This window comes from Balaenoptera ricei, chromosome 18, assembly GCF_028023285.1.
Source record: "Balaenoptera ricei isolate mBalRic1 chromosome 18, mBalRic1.hap2, whole genome shotgun sequence".
NCBI classification, from domain to species: domain Eukaryota; kingdom Metazoa; phylum Chordata; class Mammalia; order Artiodactyla; family Balaenopteridae; genus Balaenoptera; species Balaenoptera ricei.
In genome coordinates this window covers 15,710,845-15,731,657 of record NC_082656.1, presented here as the reverse complement: position 1 = coordinate 15,731,657, position 20,813 = coordinate 15,710,845, and the positions used below count along the sequence as shown (strand labels likewise).

At 41.8% G+C, this 20,813-nt stretch overlaps 1 long non-coding RNA gene and 1 other non-coding gene across 5 annotated transcripts in view; one reads left to right on the top strand and one right to left on the bottom strand.

Annotated features, from left to right (window-relative positions):
• The window catches only part of LOC132352544 (uncharacterized), a 64,104-nt gene that overhangs the window by 38,957 nt on the left and 4,334 nt on the right, over positions 1-20,813 (bottom strand). For all 4 annotated transcript variants that reach the window (XR_009498768.1, XR_009498770.1, XR_009498767.1 and 1 more), the window contains exon 3: positions 17,784-17,884. This is a non-coding gene — a long non-coding RNA (uncharacterized LOC132352544). The remainder of the gene's footprint in view (positions 1-17,783; positions 17,885-20,813) is intronic.
• LOC132352799 (small nucleolar RNA SNORA1) lies at positions 5,677-5,760 on the top strand. Its single transcript, XR_009498880.1, has one exon. It is a non-coding gene; the product is annotated as a small nucleolar RNA SNORA1 (small nucleolar RNA).

The window sequence follows — 20,813 nt, the reverse complement described above, 5'->3', positions numbered from 1 at the left end:
CAAGCTGTGTGGTGAAGCCAAAAAAAAAAAGAGCTCACAACCAGGTGGTTAAGAGCCCTGCCCCTAGAGGACAGCATATACAAACGTGTATACCACACTCTCTGTGATGAAGTATTGCAAATTGAAAGTGTCACAACCCAACTCCCTTTCTGTCAAACAGGTATCACCTTTGCCTCTCCCATCCCCAGCTCAGGCCATTCTGGTCTCCTTCTGCCCTCTCATTTGAACAAACCACTTGTGCTCAAGCTCTCAATTCTCATTTCTGTAAGAACAACGATTAAATATGAATACCTAGCCTGACCTCTCTCTGGGCCCTAATCATATATAAACAATTGTCTCTATTTCTTGTTGTGTGTCCAACATTATCTCAAGTTCTCCATCTTTCTCCACGAATAACCTCTATTTTCTAATACTGTATCTCCCCTCTGGTCAGATAACAAAATCCATGAATTCTAGACTTTGAGTTCCACAGCGTTAGGTTGTCTGTAGGGTGATTTACTTTTAAAATACTTTAGTATTAACAGTGTGATGTAGTATACCTGAAACAAACACAACATTGTACATCAACTAAACTCCAATAAATATTTAAAACAAAACAGTGTGATGTGTGTGTGTATAAATTAACTTTAATCCATAACCTAGAGGCTGCTCACATTTGAAGTACACTAATTAGGAACCCACACTCTAGAGGGGATTAGTTAACATTTGAAGTACCCTCATCAGAAATTCATTCTCTAGAGGCAGTTACTCAAGCACTTCAAATCCATGATTGATTTACAAACGAAATGATATGATGTCAGGGATTTGCTTCAAAAGAATCCAGGAGGAGGAGCAAATAGGAAGGGATATGGACGAAACAATGTTGACCACAAATTGGTAATTGTTGAAACTGGGTGATGAGTAATATGAGGGGTTTATTAACATCTCCTGTATTTTGTATACATTTGAAGCTTTCCATAATAAAAAGTTTTGACATTTGTCATAATTGCAATCTATACCAGAGTTTCTGTCTAAAGATAACAGATTGAACTCCTGCCATCTACCTTCCCTCCTGAAACCTCACTAAAGTGACAGGAAAGAGATTTCTTTTTTTAAGTCATAAGCATGTAAAGTTGGAAAGAATAGAGAAAAGGTGAAAAGATTTTGGAGGCTGGATAGACAATGGGTGAGTGATAAGGGATTAGCAGACCAAGAAAATGGGAACAACCTGTTTTACTCTATAGAACTCCCCCGCCCCTGGCAAGATCAGTAATTGATTACACCACATTCCTCTGCAAGTGAGGGCAGAAGGTGGTAGGTATAACAAAACAAGACTGATTGAAAATCTATTAGGAAGCAGCTAGGTACAATATATGAAATAAATAAGCAACAAGATATATTATACAGCACAGAGAAATATTCCCATTGTTCTGTAATAACTTTAGATGGAGCACAATGTATAAAAATATTGACTCACTATGCTACACACCTGAAACTAATATAATATTGCTAATCAACTATACTTCAATTAAAAAAAAAAAAAAAAAAGCAGCAGCTAGGTGCCTATATCACCTGCCCCTACTCTGGCAAAAGACTGGAGATTTGTTCCACAGAAGGTAAAACAGAAGTTTTGAACTGAAGATAAGACGTACTGGTAAGAGGTATGGAATATTACTCAGCCATAAAAAGAAAAGAAATTGAGTTATTTGTAGTGAGGTGGATGGACCTAGAGTCTGTCATACAGAGTGAAGTAAGTCAGAAAGAGAAAAACAAATACTGTATGTTAACACATATATATGGAATCTAAAAAAAAAAAAAAGGTCATGAAGAACCTAGGGGCAGGACGGGAATAAAGACGCAGACATAGAGAATGGACTTGAGGATACAGGGAGGGCGAAGGGTAAGCTGAGATGAAGTGAGAGAGTGGCATGGACATATATACACTACCAAATGTAAAATAGATAGCTAGTGGGAAGCAGCCGCATGGCACAGGGAGATCAGCTCGGTGCTCTGTGACCACCCAGAGGGGTGGGATAGGGAGGGTGGGAGGGAGACGCAGGAGGGAGGGGATACGGTGTTATGTATGCATATAGCTGATTCACTTTGTTGTACAGCAGAAACTAACACAGCAATGTAAGGCAATTATACTCCAATAAAGATGTTAAAAAAAAAAAGGTACTGTACTTCCAATAGAAGGATTAAATAAAAACCTTCTAAGTATCTAAATCCCTTTTTTTTTTTAACATCTTTATTGGAGTATAATTGGTTTACATTGCTGTGTTAGTTTCTGCTGTACAACAAAGTGAATCAGCTATACGTATACATATATCCCCATATGTCCTCCCTCCTGCGTCTCCCTCCCACCCCTCTAGGTGGTCACAGAGCACCGAGCTGATCTCCCTGTGCTATGCGGCTGTTTCCTCTCCACTCAAGATACTGACGTGCATCGGCGCCATCAATTTCACCTTCTTGAAGAAGTCTTGCCTGGGAGCTTTTCACCTGCTCTGGACTGGTTGCCCTCTGCACATAGTGAACAGCTATCATCCTGGGGTCTCTTGTTACGTCTTCTTAAGGATACCTCTCTCCTAGGTTGGTTATATTTCTTCTTGTAGGCCAAGTCTTCCTCTTTCTTAGTTCACTTAACCTTTTGGTAAGCACATCCTCCAACAGCTCCTGCTATAATACGCTGCGTAGCAACCAACCACAAAACCTCAAGTGGGCATCTAGCCTTCAGCCTGGGGACTAGGTTCAGCGGGCCTTCCTTTAACTAGTAATGCTGATTGGTTATAAGAATCACCTGGGATGCTTATTAAAAATACAGACTCCTGGGACCCACCCCAGACTTTCTGATCAGGGTCTCCAAGGTAGGGACCTGGACATTTGTATAACAAATTCTGTCATCTTGCAAGTATGAGAAACACTGCTGTAGATGTTGGTTCTATAAACCCAGGTCTTCAAAATTGGCCCCAGGCAGGCATATTGGAGCCAGCTGGGGAGACTGATAAAAATACAAATGCTGCTAATTCAGTCCCAAGATTCTGATTTCAGAGACTCTGGGGTGAGTCTTGGGAATCTGAGGTTTTTAACAATCCTCCCTCCCCAAGTTGATTCTGAAAGACAGCCAGGAGCCAGGGGGCCAACGCTTTACTAGATAGTGTGTCCAGTTATACCTTTCATCGTATTCCACTGATTTTGACCTTTACTATGTTCAAGATATTCCCTGCTATTTACAAAACCACTGCGGGAGAGAAAGGTAAATCCGTTATGATCGCTAGCTATAGCAGCTTCAGTCTTGAGTGAGAGACAGGTATACAATTAGCTATAAGACAGTGCTAATCAGTGATCAGTATATTTGAACCCAATCAGATTAGGATCCTTCCAATTGTCCCACACATTTATTGAGTGCCTATTTTGTGCTAGGTACTATGTAGGTTGAACACTTGACACTCCTCCAAATCTATACATGAATTTTGGAAACATGGGCTGATTTTTTGGTGGTTTAATTGCAAAGCAGTCTGAATCTGATGGTTTCTGGTTCTCATATTGTGTCCTCTGCTTTTGGAAAATCACTTTACCATCTGTCATCTCTCTCTCTCTCTCTCTTTTACTTGCTGGTGATATATGAAAATCTCAAGGCAGTTAACTTACAATCCTATATAAACTCATTATGGAATGTTACTGCCCCACTCAGAGGATACCTGAAAATGTGTGTCGGGAAGATAGTTTTTGCTTTTTGGTTGTCACCATGAATCTTAGGGGAGGGTGGTGCTACAGGTGTTTGGTGACTGGAGGCCAGGAATGCTAAATATCTTGTAATACACGGGACAGTCCTGCCCCAAATGTTAATATTGTCCCTGTTGAGAAACACTGGAAGTATATTTCTGTCAGTAAGTATTGGGTTGAACTACGTGGAACTGCTGTTTACGTAGGTCAAGAATAGTCAAATAGTGACCACGTTATGTGGCTCAACCTACTACTTGTGCAGCTATTCAGAGCAGCCCTAGGGATCTAATCTGATTTGGGCAAAGAAGACCAAGAGGCTGATTTGGTTACAGGAGCAAATATGGAATTGGTGTTCCCAGAGCTGAGGATCTGTCAAGGCCTGATGACCAAAATTGTCCCCAGGACCTGCTGGGGACAAGTATAGGGTGAAAGGTTGACCCTGTCTCTCTGTATTTTAATTTAGAATGTAAACGTCCTTTCATTAATGCCCCTTTGGGTCTTCCGGGTTCCTAACTCTCCCCCAGCCAGTAGCAAGTCCACTGTCTGGTACCATGTATCATATGCAACACAATCTGTTATGGATTGAATGTCAGTGTCCCCCTAAATTCATACATTGAAACCCTGCGCTGCTGGGATGCTATTAGGAGGCAGGGCTTTTGGCAGGTGATTGGGATTAGACAAAGTCATGAGGGTGGAGCCCCCATGAATGGGATTAGTTCTCGTAAAAGAGTCACAAAAGAGCTTGTCCTCTGCTCTCTGCCATGTGAGGAAATAGCAAGAAGTCAGCAGTCTACGACGTGGAAAAGGCACCCTGATCTTGGACTTCCAGCCTCCTGAACCGTGAGAACAAATTTCTGTTGTTTATAAGGTACTCAGTCTATGGTATTTCTGTCACAGCAGCCCGAACGGACTAAGACAGATTCTAACAATTTTTAAAAAGTTGGAGTAGGAAGGAAATGTTGACTCTATTGCTTCAAATGAGTAAGAGTTGGAAATTAATTGTGCGCAAGTTTGGAAGGCCTCCAGTATCATAAAGGTCCTGTGATAAAAGTGGATGTGTTTTTCTTCAAGACAGCATAATGTCAAGAGATTCTTGGACTTGTCAATAAGACTATTTCTGGTCTGTTCTACTCTATTCTTACATTAGTCTGTCTATCTATCTACCATCTATCTATCTATCCATCCATCCATCAATCATCTATCATCTATTTACCCATCTATTATCTATTCATGTCCACTACATGCAGAGAGATAGATGTCTCTATTTGTATCTACTCACTATAGAGATATAGTAAGAGTAATATGTGTGTGTGTGTGTGTGTGGGTGTGGGTGTGGGTGTGGGTGTGTGTTTAAGGATACAACAAATATTCTTCTTTTGGACTTCAGAGCCGGAAAATTAAATCCACCTTGCAAAGGGATGAGACTGGGAAAGTCTAACTGCTTTCATCATTGCTCCTCTTTGCTTACATTGCATTTACTGGGCCTTCTCAATTCAACATCATAACCTCTTAGTGAAAAGGTCCACCACTGGCTTACAATAATATCTTTGTCTCTTAGTTTACATTCTTAAGAAGGATAAAAGCTAATGGATCCATTTGTCTCAGTTTGGGCAGAGTCTTAATCTTTATCCACATCATCAGCCCCTGATCACACTATGGATTGGTCCCTTCAGGTTAGGTGCCCTTTCTGGGTCTATTTAGGGATTGTGGAGGAGGGGTGGAGTAAAGGTTAATTAGCATGCTAAGCTGTCCCTTTGAAAGCTGTGGATGGAAGAGTTTAACTTAAAAGTCAGGTGTAACAGGAAAATCACCACCTATATTCAATTCATAGCCCTAACTTCCCCATATCCTATCTGAGAGACTTTGGGCAAGTCACTCAATATTGTTGAGTTGTAGTTCCCTCATCTGTAAAATGGGTGTGAGCATATTTGTTCCACAAATTTGCTGTGAGGAGTAAATGAGATAAAAGGCATGAGCAGAGTGGCTACGTGGAGACACAGGTTATGCTTCCATCGCAGTAATTTTATTGCAGTGGTGCCAATGAGACCTGAGACAGTTTTTGCTAGGCTCATGAGTGAAAATTGGGTATAACAAGACTTTTCAGTATTAGAAACGATTAAGGAATAATATATTTTAGATCATTTCCCAAAATAGCAACGTACTTCCTACAATTTAACTTCTAGGGCCTTAAAGTAAATTGCTTGGGACTTCCTGGTGGCATAGTGGTTAAGGATCTGCCTGCCAATGCAGGGGACACGGGTTCGAGCCCTGGTCCGGGAAGATCCCACATGTCGTGGAGCAGCTAAGCCCGTGCGCCACAACTACTGAGCCTGCGCTCTAAAGCCCACAAGCCACAACTACTGAAGCCCATGTGCCACAACGACTGAAGCCCGCCCACCTAAAGCCTGTGCTCCGCAACAAGAGAAGCCACCGCCATGAGAAGCCCGTGCACCACAATGAAGAGTAGCTCCCGCTCGCCACAACTAGAGAAAGCCCGCGTGCAGCAACGAAGACCCAACGCAGCCAAAAATAAAATAAATAAATAAATAAATAAAATAAATTTGTAAAAAAAAAAAAAAAGTAAATTGCTTGAAGAAATTTCTTTCCAAAGATTACAGGTGGGTAATTTTTGAAGTATGTCCACATTTAAGTATAGATCAAAGAAACCCATCTAAAAGAATTGTGGACTAAGTGACTCGACAACAGTGGCTTAAGCAAAAGTTCTTTTTAAAAGGGCTATCGGGAAGATTAAGAATCAAACTTTGGAGGATTGGCAGTGGAAGGAATCATAGCATGTGAAATTCCTCAAATAAAAATTTATTGACTTAAAAAAAAAGGAGTGAGCAGAACATTGAGCCTATACATGGCAGGCCCTCAACAAAGACTTCAATTAACATTCAGAAACAGTGCTAAGTGTTTACAAACATTTAATCATCTTAATTCTCCAAACTGGAGTTCTACTATGTTTATGAAACCTGAATTTCCTGTTGGTCAAAAAGCTTATGAGTAGACTGTTGTCTTTAAGCACACCATGCTTTCTAGATGTAACATTTATAGAGGACCCATTAGATGCAAAGTTTAAGGAACACAATGTCAGCCATTCTGGAGTACAAAGTGAAAAGAAAATGCCTGAGGAAAATGACAAGTGACAGCATCTAATGTAAAACAATTGGACTAATAATTTGAAAGGAGAGCAATAAAATATTTAATCAAATGCAGAGTTGCCAAAAATCTGCCTTTCTGCCAATCCATCTTCCGCACTACTCCTGGGATGGTTTCTAGGCACTAGTTACTTCAGAAGCAAAGACTCACTCACTCAAACCCCCTTAAGAGAAAAAGGATTTGTGATAAGTCCACATGGACTTGACCTGGATCAGAGGCCCTTCTAGGAGCCAGCTCCTCTGCCTGGTCCTTCTTTCTTTCTTCCTTCCTTCCTTCCTTCCTTTCTTTCCTGCATTGGGTCTTCGTTGCCACACGTGGACTTTCTCTAGTTGCGGCGAGCGGGGGCTACTCTTCGTTGCAGTGCATGGGCTTCTCATTGCAGTGGCTTCTCTTGTTGTGGAGCATGGGCTCTAGGCATGCGGCCTTCAGTAGGTGTGGCGTGAGGGCTCAGTAGTTGTGGCTCGCAGGCTGTAGAGCGCAGGCTCAGTAGTTGTGGCGCACGGGCTTAGTTACTCCACAGCATGTGGGATCTTCCTGGACCAGGGCTTGAACTCGTGTCCCCTGCATTGGCAGGCGGATTCTTAACCACTGCGCCACCAGGGAAGCCCCTGTCTGCCCGGTTCTTATGGTCTGCATGCTCTTGCTACTGCTGCCCTGGCCTCCTCTCCCTACCAACGAGCCAACTTTGTCTCAACCCTGTATACTTAAACTTGGAAGGAGCCCATCTGGCTGGCTTAGTAACAACCATACTCCATATTGGCCAGAACCATCATTTTAGGCCACCTCATGATCCTGTCTGTGGATGGCTGGCCCTGGGATCAGAACCTCTGATCCTTTTTATTCAATCCTGGTCAACACTGCCCTAACCAGTGCAGGGCAGCTTCCCTGAGCGAGGGGCTGTAGGCAGGTCAGCTCCATCTAGGAGGAGCAGTTGGGTCTGGAAAGCACTGTGTCTACCCGACAGACATGTCCAGGGTACATATTTTTTTTAAGACAGAAATTGAGTCATGGTACCCCTTTCTCATCATCATTTGTTTTTAATTCTTAAATTTTTGGGATTCCCACATTTTTTTTTGGCTGTACCATGCAGCTTGTGGGATCTTAGTTCCCCAACCAGGGATCAAACCCCGGGCCCACAGCAGAGAAAACTCCGAGTCCTAACCACTGGACAGCCAGAGCGTTCCCCCAACCCATCACCTATTGTGGTGGTTTTCAATAAGCAATATTTAGGATGCTTCTTAGCCTTACCCATAACTACCAGATCAGTGGCATGAAGAATAGAGCTAAGAGGTTGCTTTTTTTTTTTTTTTTTTAAAGCAAAGTTGCCAAAGTTCCCAAAATGTGCCTTGTTCATTTTCAGTGAACAAGGTTTAGCATGCTAGCTGGCAGAGTTGAAATTCAATAAATGTTTGATGAAAATATAACAGAATGACAAGGTTTTCTTAAACTATCCCGATATATGAAAACCTCCACCTACTTTCTTGTGCTAAAGATCTCCCCAAGTTCAGGTCAGTTTTCTTGATTCCCCTCACTTGAGGGACAGACAGCTCAGCCTCATCCAAGCTGAGCCGCCCAGGCCCCTTTCCCGCTCGCCATCCAGTTACAGGTGGAGAAGGGATCGAACCCCCAGATCTCTCCCTCAGTTCCACCATCCTTGCAAACATCTGCTCAGCACATGTGTAAGATCATTTTGTAATGTATAAGCACAGAGTGGGCTAAATCCAGATTCGGGGAGGAGGCGTCCCACTAAAGAAAACATAATATACGGAGCAGAGTCTTGTGAGAAGAGAATAGCGGAGCACTTGGCATCTTCTGAAGCATCACTTTCCTGTCTTCCCCAAGAACAATGGGGTTGAATTCGCCTCTATGTGCATGATTAAAAGAGCTGAAAATAGATCACACAGTTTCTCCAGGGTGATCTTGTTTTAAAACACAGTGTTGATAATGATCATCTTCTTTTTAAAAAGCCTCTCCCCACCCCAACCTACCCCCAAAAAGCCCTCCATAGCCCTGCACTGATGAAACGGCAAACTTTATCCCTTTGTACCTTTCCATGTGCTCTTCTCCCTGTTTAGAGCACCACCACCCCTTCTCTGATTGGGAAACTCCTTACCGTCCCTGAAAGACACAGCTCAGCACTTGGCTGCTGGCGATTTCCTCCCAAGCACTCGCTGCAGCGAGCCCCGGACTCCCCGCTTGCTCCCACGGGGCAGTGTGGCCCAGGGTCCGTGCAGCAAACAACACTTAGATCACTGACACGGGTAGCCTGGCTCTATGACCAGCTGTGCCACTGTGCGTCAATTACTTACTGCCTCTGTGCCTCAGTTTCCCCATCTGATAGCGATTGTAAAACTCAGTTCCTAGCCTATAGGGCTGTGCTATGTTGTATAATATAGTGCTTAAGACAGCGCCTGACACATAATCAGCAGGAACTAAATGTTAGTTCTTATTCATAAACATTGTGTAAGGAAGCATCAGTGAGTATCTTGTTGAACAACTATGCAATCTTAGGTTTTCTCTAAGTTAGTGGTAAGAACTCAGCATAAAGAAAATCAGGGCAACTGCTTTTTATATCAGGGTTTCCAACTTTACCTACCTGTAGGGGTTGTGATTTCAAAACAAGAAGCCCCACATCCCCATTCAAGACTGGATAAGCCATAATGTGTTTGTAGGTGACAGTCCATTTTTATTCTTTTTTTGAGCTAGGTATTTTAGTCTAACTATGGAATGCAGATGAATATGAGCTCTTTCATAACAACGATCTGTATTTTAAGAGGCTCGGTTATTTAAAAAAAAAAAATTTGTCCTGTCCCTTCCCTTCCCCTAGAGCGTGAGCTGAGATGTAAAGTTGAGTTAAATTTATAATGTGCTTCTGACCTTATGAGAAATAGGCCCTGGAGACAGTTTTCAAGTTGTCTAGTTCCTGCGAAATTATAATGGGTAGGTTTGGTTTTAGAAGAACTGTCAGTTAAGGCAGCTTTTCTTCCCCTACAGTATGACTAATAATGGCAGTTATTAAAATTGAAGCTAAAATACCTAGAATTAAGATTTTGGCAGAACATACTGAGACATTCCATGGTTTTGGACATTTTAAGTATATGCCTTGATGAAACGTTCACTTCTCACTTAACAGATTTTAAAAGCAAGAGGTGGAAATAAGTGACAGAAATAAAAGTTATATGACAAATGTATCTTAAATGCTCCTCCAATGAATTTTAAAATTAAAAGTAGGATAAGGGAAAAAAGTCTGAGTGGAAGGTCAAGCCTAAAGGATTGAAAACAGCTTAGAAACTCCTTGAGGAGAGTATTTCGGGAAATTTAAATTTCCTGCGAAGCTTTGCTCTTTGTGAGGATCTAATACTTTGAGAGTGGTTTTCACTGTCAGGGCTAATCTTTCAAACCTGGCGCAAGATTATGAGTGGAAAGGTTTCACTTGGCCCAGTTTTGACACGAAGCTATCTCTAGTTTCCCTCTGGCTTTCATAACCTTTTTTTTTTTTTTTTTTTTTAATTTATTTATTTATTTATTTATGGCTGTGTTGGGTCTTCGTTTCTGTGCAAGGGCTTTCTCTAGTTGTGGCAAGCGGGGACCACTCTTCATCGCGGTGCGCGGGCCTCTCACTATCGCGGCCTCTCTTGTTGCGGAGCACAAGCTCCAGACGCACAGGCTCAGTAGTTGTGGCTCACAGGCCCAGTTGCTCCACGGCATGTGGGATCTTCCCAGACCAGGGCTCGAACCCGTGTCCCCTGCATTAGCAGGCAGATTCTTAACCACTGCGCCACCAGGGAAGCCCTCCCTCTGGCTTTCAAAAGCAGGCTTGCCCATCACTGACTGAAGTGGAAACCCCGAATCACTGCATATCTTCCCCTCTTGGGCCCTTGGGACCTTTCAGCGCAGACCAGGCTCCAGCTGGCTGTGGAGCGTCCTTGGACGCCTGCTTACATTTTCTCCCCTTTAGTGTTGGCTAGGAGTAGACAGAGAGCTCTAGGCCATATGGGCTCCCTCTGCCCTAGTTGGCTGCACATTCTACCCAAATACAATGAGAAAAAAATGGTTTCTAAGTGCAAATCGTTGTTCCAAAATTATTTTACTATCTAAAACAGGGCTTGCTTTATCAGGGACAAAAATCTTTCTCCACATTTAATTCCTCATCACTCCAGTTCCAACTCTTACCCCGCCTCCCCACCTCTTTGCCTTACTTCCTGTCCCCTCTAGTAGTTCTTCCGTCTCCTGATCTCTTATGGCATGGAGTGTTTGTCCTTTCTCCTTACTGGGATTTTGGATTTTATCATAATGGCTATTCAGCAATCTGCCTCCATAATTATTATCCATTGTTCATAAAAATCCAAAGCATAAATTTCCTTTAAAGATGGATCCATTCCCAAAGCCTACTTCCTCTCTTTTTCTGAAGTGAAACAAAGGTTCTATTTTAGACTAATAAGCAGCCTCAGAGAGGGTGTGAAGATCTAATGGAAATTCTCTCTTAACGAGTATATTTACTTATTAAATAAAAATGATCCAGTTCCCAAAATGAAACTGATAAAGGTTTTTTCACCCCAACTAAATACTGGATAGAGTGAAAGATATAAATTAATCAAGATGTTTAATGTTAAAATATGCCTATACAATGAACAATAATAAAAATGATAGAGTATCTATTACTCTTAAGTATTTATATAGTATAAATATTAGACAAATTTTAAAGGCTCATAAAAGACTCTCTCTCTCTTTTTTTCTTTTCTATCAGTTATCTTTTATTATCTTTTCTCTAAAAGGTAAGTGAACCTTTTTTGCAAATGGACCACTAATGTCACATACCAGTAGGGGGCACTAAAACATTGCTGTTAAACGTTATTAAAAAACACTTTTATCAGAGTGAAAACGGGTTTTTGGGCAACTTTTCTTTTGCCCCATCAGGTTAATTGGAAAATGATGGAGGAAGATGGCAAGGGAGAGAAACACAGTTCAATTAGAAGATCAAAGCTAATAAATCATCTTGGCTAAGTTTGCAGAGAATCATTTTCTGTGTTAAAAACTAACGTGGACTTCCCTGGTGGCACAGTGGTTAAGAATCTGCCTGCCAGTGCAGGGGACACGGGTTCGAGCCCTGGTCTGGGAAGATCCCACACGCTTCGGAGCAAATAAGCCCGTGCCCCACAGCTACTGAGCCTGCGCTCTAGAGCCCGCAAGCCACAACTACTGAGCCCGCATGCCACAACTACTGAAGCCTGTGCGCCTAGAGCCCGTGCTCCGCAACAAGAGAAGCCACTGCAATGAGAAGCCCACGCACCGCGACGAGGAGTAGCCCTTGCTTGCCACTACTAGAGAAAGCCTGCATGCAGCAACGAAGACCCAACGCAGCCAAAAATAAATAAATAAATTTATTAAAAAAAAAAAACAAAACTAACGTGACAGCTGTATAATATGTTTGGAATCAGTGAACTTCTCCTGGACACAAGACCTCATGCTGGCTCTCTGATGTCCCATAACAACTGTGGACAATTACGTATGGGGATCCCTCAAACGGAAAGAAATGGCAAAACTCAACTGTACGTGGTCTACTACGCCTTGTGATGGTCTAGGATATGTAACTTTAAAATCCTAGATTGTAATAGTTTTCAGTTAGATGGTAGTTTGGGTTTGGACCCTTTGGCCATTCACTTGAGGTGTGGCAAGAATATGCCGTGGGGAACGGCTAGATGACTTTCTTGGGTGTCGGGTGCCACACTGATCTGGTCAGTCTGGACCACTGGGCTCCCTGCTCTTTACTGGCAGGGACAACCCACGTCATGCGGTGAATGAACATCTGGTCCTAAAAAAAGTGAGTGCTCTGGGGCTGCCTGGTGGTGCAGTGGTTAAGAATCCGGGTTCGATCCCTGGTCCAGGAAGATCCCACGTGCCGCAGAGCAACTAAGCCCGTGCACCACAACTACTGAGCCTGCGCTCTAGAGCCCTTGAACTACAGCTACTGAGCCCGTGTGCTGCAACTACTGAAGCCCACGTGCCTAGAGCCCGTGCTCCACAACAAGAGAAGCCACCGCAATGAGAAGCCCGTGCACTGCAACGGAGAGTAGCCCCCGCTCGCCACAACTAGAGAAAGCCCGCGCGCAGCAGCGAAGACCCAACACAGCCATAAATAAATAAATAAATTTAATTAAATTTTGTTTTTAAAAAAGTGAGTGCTCTGCTTCTTGGATTGTTTACTTCCATGAGAGGGAAAAGCAAGCCCGTGCATGTCCCTTTGGCTATGCTGCACAGCTAGAGATTGCGCACTGAATTTAGCCCGGCCTGCGGCATTCTGGTCATTTATTTTGCAAAGTTTAGTAGTATGGAAAGAAACCAGCAGCACAGGGGGAGAAAATTCCTATGGCTCTGAACATGTTAAGATGGCTATCAAATACAGGGCCCAGCCCAGCTAGTCTCCAGTGGGGTAGGCTTGTGCTCTGTCCCTGCCAAGATGTTAAAAGCTCCCTGGGCAACGTAATTCGGCTGCGCGGGGCATGAGATGAGGGTTTAGATCCAGACGCGGGAGCAGCTGCAGTAATGTGAGCTGAGAGGAATGCAAGCGTGTGTGGGGAGTGTCGATTTCAAAAGCAGGTTCTCCGAAGAGTGTTTCCCTGCCCATCGAGAGGCCCGGGGTTAACCTTATGACTAGGAAGGGAAATAATGAAATGTTGTCATCAGCCCAAGCAGGTGGACGGCAGAGGCATGGACAACGCGGATGAGACCGAGTCTGAGAGATGGGGGTGACCGACTGACAACTCACAGTGTCAGTTGTGATTCCAAAAGGCCCGGGCCTGCAAAGGAGCCACAGAGGTTATGTGGATGGCCAGTATTTGCAATCTGGGTGGACCGGATCCAGTCGGGACATCTGAGGCTGGTCTCAGGAAAGGCTGGTCTGGCATTAGGGTGCCTTCAGCCACATGGGCCTGGAGGGGTTGGGGGGTGGTGGTGGGAGCTTGAATGCACTTTGGGTAGCTGGGTGTGGGAGGGAGGGACCTCATGCGGGTTCTGTAGGCTCCTGAGGGGACCACCAGAGGATCTGGTCTACCCTTGCCTTATTCAATAGGCTGGCCTTCCCATTCTTTCAACGAGCCGCACACAAAAATGCCTTTCATCCAAAGGCTGCTTTCCCTAAATGTGATATTTCTAAGGGCTCTCCAGAAGCCTAGGGAAGGTGGGAGAGAAGACCTCCAGGGGCTAGGGAAGGGAGAGTGAGGCCCTCTTTCCCCTGCCATTCTTACTTGTCCACATGATGGTTTACTGAGGGCAAGGGGTAGTGGACCTGTACGGGCGGGCATGGTTGAGCCCTCATGCACTACAGATACAAGACTAACTGGAAGCGGAAGTTAAGCCTTTGATGGACCGGAAGAGCCATGGTGGATGGTGGGTTGCCACTCAGCAGAGAGCCCCTCTGAATTATCTTTAAAAGGAATCTCAGACCTTGTAAACAAGTCTGCAATGCCTGGGGCTAATCCCACCTGCAGGCGCTTTCATATAATTATCTCAGTGGAGCCTCACAGCAGCAAGTATTATCATTCCCCTTATTCAGATAAGGAAACTGCCTGGAGGAACAATGAATAAGAGTTTGCATCTGGATTTAGGTCCTTCAACCTTCCACGCTAGCGATCCTCTCACCACAGTTCACTGCCCTCTGCTGGGTTGGTGACGGAGGGGTAACAAGTATTAGATCTACTTACTAAAGAAGCCACACGGATTACTGTTGAGCAAAGACTCTGGAGCAGACTGTTGGGTAGGTATCCTTGTTAGCTAGGGGACCTTGTGCAAGTTGCTCAACCTCCACGGGCCCCCATTCCCTCTTCTGTCAAAGAGTGCCTCCCCCACAGGGTTTGGGAAGATGCAATGAGTTTATATGGTACGGTGCTTGGAACATAGTAAGTTCTAGATGCATGTTTTCCTCTGATGCTGACCATGCTTCTTGTTCATAAACCGTGCATTAGCAGCATGGATTTTGTTGAGACTTTGCTCTCAAGTTAGTGCTTTATTTGCTTAACTGCATTTTTGGGTTAGGGCCCTTTAGTCCCTCAGTGGAATGTTAAAAATCTACCCTAACCTTTGGAAAAACGTAACTGATCCTTTAGCCAGTGGATTAGTTTTCTAGGGCTGCCATGACAAAATACCACAGACCGATTGGCTTAAACAACAGAAATTAATTTTCTCATAGTTTTGGAGGCTAGAAGTCCAAGATTAAGGTGTCAGCAGGATTGGTTTCTGCTGAGGCCTCTCTCCTTGGCTGGCGGTCAGCCTCCTTCTTTGCTTTGTCCTCACATCATCTCTCCTCTGTGTGTGCTCACATTTCCCCTTTTTATAAGGACACTAGTCAGATAGGATTAGGGACCACCTTAATGGCCTCATTTTAACTTAATCACCTCTTTAAAGGCCTTTTCTCCAAACGCACTCACATTCTGAGGTTCTGGGGGCTTCAAAGTATGAATTTGGAGGGGTGGATGCAATGTAGCCCATAACAGTCAGGTTCCTCAAACCCCCAAAATCTAGATGCACTAACTTCAATCTAAGATTGCAACAGGTGCTATTTAAAGGGAGAAGTTGCGAGCTTGGGAGCAGTGTGATGTCTGGTGGATACCAGCGCGAGTCCCACGTATGGGTACCACAGCACACTGAGGATTTTAAATTGTGTAGGATATCACGATTTAAAAATTTCCCCTCGCTCCTCTCTCCTGCTGTCGTTCTCAGCTGCCTAAGAGAAGAACGCGGTGCAGGGCAGCAGGTGGAAGTGAGTGTGCACTAAGGAACACCGATGTCCCCTCACCTGGGTCCAACTCAAGAAAGGCCTTTGACTCTCTCTGGGAAACAAGAGAGAGTACTTTATCCATTATGACCACCTTAATAATTTCTTCATCACGACCCATTTAAAAATTATTTTTCCATTATGACCAGTTTAAGAATTTATCAGCAAATGTAGCTGTGAAGGTCCTTCCTAATAAAAAACTTTCACACCTTTAAGTGTTTGGGGGTAACATTTACACTACAAATTCTTACCTTGACTGTGTAATTTTAGCAACTTCTTTTGTTTCTTAATTTCAGGTCCTCCTGATTCCTGATTTAAGAGGTTTCCATGGTTCTCATCAATTTTTGTTTATCAATCAGTGACTGAATTTGTTGTATGTTTTAATTAGGTTGTGAAAATAAGGTGGCATTTACGATCTTTTAATAGAATCCTGGTGTGTACACATAGGAACGTGAGCGTGTACGCCCTCAGGCTTGCACACGTGCGTACACACACACACACACACACACACAGGGTGACACAGTTTTACAGTACCGTTGCCAAGAATAACTAATCTAGGAATAACTGCAGAATCTGATAATACAGGTGGTATTTCTTGTTAAAATAATTTGTCTACATGAACAGACATGAATTCTTTTTAATTATAAAAGTGAACGTTAATGTTAAGCTACTGCCTTATTCCTAAATGTTTCTTTTTTTTTTAACTATCAAAATCACTTTATTCTCTCTCATACGTAAGGCATTAAACCTGAGAAGATTGGAAAAAACATCATGAATTACTCTTCACGTGACTTCCTAAATAAAAATAGTTTATGGTTCAAAGTTTGAAAGGCAGTTTATCTAAAAGAATGCTTTAAAATTACTAAAGCTAACCTTAATCAATTGTCTTAACAGGTAATTAATCAAGCATTTAGAAGCTAGTTTCTAAATAAGTATTTCGATTGTCTTAAAAAAAAAAATCAGACCTAGAAAAAAAAATTCGGGACCCAGAAGCCATTATATTCCAATTCCCTTTAAGTAGAATACTTTTTCTTGTTTCTGTTCTGTATGTTTTTGTTTTCTTTCTTCTTTTTTTTTTTTTTTTTGAGAGTGCTAATGTTGTAGGACTATTCTGTTTTCATGAGGAAGTCATTTGTCTCCAGTTGTTATGTTTCTTGGAGACATCTAACTCTTACAAAACATGCTATGGTGTTTGAGTGGGTTTAGTTTTTTAAGAATTTTGCCCCCCAAAAAGAGCCACAGAAAACCAAAGAATACACTGTATCAATTCTCTTCTGCAATTGTTTTAGAGAAATTTGCTCTATTGTTAAAGTTGTGCTGCTTTCTATGATAACATTATCTGTTAAATGAAGCTGCCAGAATCATCATCAGCTAAACTACCAAAATGAGTCAGCTAACTTTATTTTTAACCGCTTTTTAATTGCCTGCTGAGACTATCAAGCATAATGTCAGAGGATTTTTAAAGCCTTTATAGCAATGTTTTGGTATATCAGGCCACATAAAAAGGTGCATCGATGGTTCAGAATTCTCAAGTCATTTCCATGAGTTTTTCCTTTTAAAACTCAGCTGTAGGGCATGGATAAGTAATAAAAATCCCTGAGATTGGAGACTTTTCCTAAATTCTTGCTATGACATTCCATGGATGTTATACATACTATCTCTGAATCCACAAAGAATCAGTTGGATTTGGGCAACCGATGTGCAAAACATTTGAACATGAAGGAGTCATAGCAGGATTTAGAACAAATATCAGTGATTTAGAAATCATGTGTTTACCTAAGCTGAAGTCATTCATATAGTAACAAAAACCTACCCACGAGGTTGTACCGATGTCAAAGAACAAACATTTCATCCCTGTTTCAAAGTACTTTAAGACATTACTGTAATCCTTACAATACCTCTTTGAGCTATGTAGGTGGCAAGTAATATCAAGATAAAATTTCAAAATGCAGAATAAATTGAACACTACTTAGGGAATAAAAGAACTTCAGTTGATCGTGCTTTGTTGATTTTCTGCTTTTCTTGGAAGAGCCATTGGTGATTTAATTTTATCATATTTTGCAGGTAGGGCCAACATCACAGCATACTTGATAAAACAGCTACTGTGATCTATAAGAGAGCCACTGTGTTTCCAGAGCTTTCTACTCACACTATAGCCTTGGCTGGAGATGAGCGAGGGACACACGTGATTTGCTTTCCTATCCAGGTGGAGGCATTCTGCTCCTTTCCCCAGGCCTTGTCGGTTTGTGTCTACAATAAAAAGTAAAACATCAAATCAAGTATCAAATATACAACTATTGAAGAAAAGAGATAATATATTTGGATTATTATACTGATTTTACTTGATTATCATACAAAATTATGATTATCTGCTGACTCTCACAACTGGATGCACTGGCTAATTAAAACTAGGACATCTCCTGGGGATGGGAAAGCATGGAGGGGTGATTTCCCTTTCGTGATTCATTGGCAATTTAAACTGACTGGAAGGAAGGTAGCCACAGCTAAGCTCTTCTGACTAATACTGGCCTGTAGTCTGTGGGTCATAGAGGCTGCCGATATGTCTCTGTGATGGGAGGCTGAAGACAGGAGAACACAGCCTAAACTCTTAGCTGAAGGGTGTTTTATTCATGCTTTTTATGAAAACTGGGGGCATTAAGATAGGAACCCATCCCCTTCCCAAAGTAAGTTTTTCTAAAGGTGCTTTACAAATATTCCTGATATTTTATGCTCACCTGGTGGTGGAGAGGGCACTTTCCAATTCACTTTGAGGTGGAGAGGAACACAAGGGTTTTGTTTGTTTTGCTCTTAATTTTGTTTACTGTCTCATGAAAGTAAACCTTATGGCTTTGATCAATCCCCAGCATGTTCAGCAATAGAGTTGGATTCAGTAGTATTGGAATAACGTAATGTCCCTCATTTGAATTGTAAAATATCATGTTCACTTGTTCTAAGCTAAATCTGAGCTTCTGAAACTCATGTGAGGAATGGCTTTTAGATAAAGATCCAAAGCTAACCACTTTCTTTGGTGGGGATAGAGCTCAGGAGACCTGGTGAACTTGGTTTGATGTGCTTTATTGAGGATCAGGAGAGCTTTGGAAAGAGTTCCAGATGAGCCAACCTTTCTGGAAGGGCAGGTTGCTCTTACTGTAGATGTAGATGGTCTGAGGCTGTTTGTTCAGATAAGCAAGTGCTAATGGCTTGAAATCCCCGACATCATTTGTGTTATACAAATGCAAACGTCAGCATTATTATTGTCATTTATATTCTATCTCTAGGCTTCTTTCATTAACATAAACTAAACTGGTTTCAGGCAGAGCTGATTGCTGACAAAGATCCCTCCACCCCCCAAAATGTTCCAATGTCAATTTTCTGGCAAAAAACTGAATCATCAAATTAACCTCTGGTTAATTTCTAGGGCTCTAGAAAAATCCCAACATTTTACGGAGGCAGAAGGTGTGTTAACCAGGACATGAGCTCTGGATTTTGATAACAGTAGGATCAAGTCTGATTACAATTAGATAAGCTTCTAAAGTACAACATTAAGTAAGTTTCTTAGCTCTCTGTACCTCAGTTTCAATTTCTGTAAAATATGAATCATAATAATTCCTACATTATTGGTTGGCTTTGAGGACTGATTCATATAATAGCTATATAGTGCTTAGTCCATAATTACTGTTGAAAAATGGTAGTTTTTATTAACACTGGGGCATAAAGAAAATGTGTATATTCTGCTTCTGAGTAAAAAGTGATTTATGGCTTAGAAATGAAAACATTTTGAAACAAGAGATATATATTTATATTTATCAATATACATATCATCTTGTTTCAGATGATATATAAATCTGAAAAACAGGAGGGCGAGATCTCACCGAGCCTAGTCTCGGATTGTGGAAAGAGTTTTTCCAGGTTGTAATCTTCTGGAGTGCAGGCATGCAATGTAGCTGTCAAATGTTCTGTTTTCAGTTTGTTGTTCAAACACAAAATTATTTGAAGTATATAACGTCATCATATGAGACAAATCAGTTTTTTCCTTCAGCATGGTATCAGTGATCAGCTAATTGGAAGTTCCATTTTAAAATGTTAAACCTTAGAATATAGAATATTTCAGTGTGTTTTAAAGGCTGTATTTACCACAAAATAAAAACCTGGTATTCCAGAGAAATACTCACTATTCATCTATGTTTACTCTCTGGCATAGCAGACTTTGCATATGGGTGGGCTGTGCTGAGTCAGCCAAATCTGAAATTTGATAAACTCTTACCTCCTGTTTTTACACCATAACTGACACAGTCAGTGACTATACATGTCATATTAAAAACACATGTACGCTGACTATATAGTCATTACCTCTTGTTATTGACTTTTATCAACAAATGGCAAGCAACATGGTTAGTTACTATAAAATGCTGTTTCTTCTTCCTTCATTCTTTCATTACTGTCGTGGACTCCCAGGGGTTTACAATCACATTTGGCGCCCTTTCTCTACTGTAATCTTATGGAAATAGGGCAATTTGATTGGAAAAAACTGATTATAGTAAAACAGCAATTAATTCTTACCACTTAACTTGAACATTCATACATGTTAGTTTTCCAAGTAAATAAGTAGAACGCCTTGTTAAACTTCCTTTCTGCCAAAAATGTACTGCCATCTGTGATCTACATGGCAGCTTTTTCTTATTTAATACATATGTCCCCCCTTTTTTGGGAAGCATGTTAAGAGCTTTAATATGACATGAAACAGAAATAAAATAGTGAAAACACATTGTGTTTCAAGCATGAGTGCAAAATTCAGATTTGTGATATTCAAAGAATTTGGGCTTTCATGTGCCATCCATTAATTTTTATGGCAACTCTCAGTCCTTAATGTTAGAAAAAATTTTAATTGTAATGTGCAGGCAGTTTGGAGTTTGGGAGAGTAATTTTATTGTCTCAAAGATAGTTAAAGACCTAGTGTTTAAAATAGGCTGAATTTCATTAAATAGTCTGAAAACCTCCAGTTAGAAAGGTAAAGTGAAAAGCAATGCAATACAAAGAAAGAGTTTTGGCCTGAATGCTAGGAGGTCTGAATTCTGGCCCAGCTCTTCACTTAACTGTACAGCCTCGGGCAAATCACTTAACTTCTCATTGTCTGTTTTCTTACCTGTAAAACGAGGGGTTTGTGTGAGACCTGTAACGA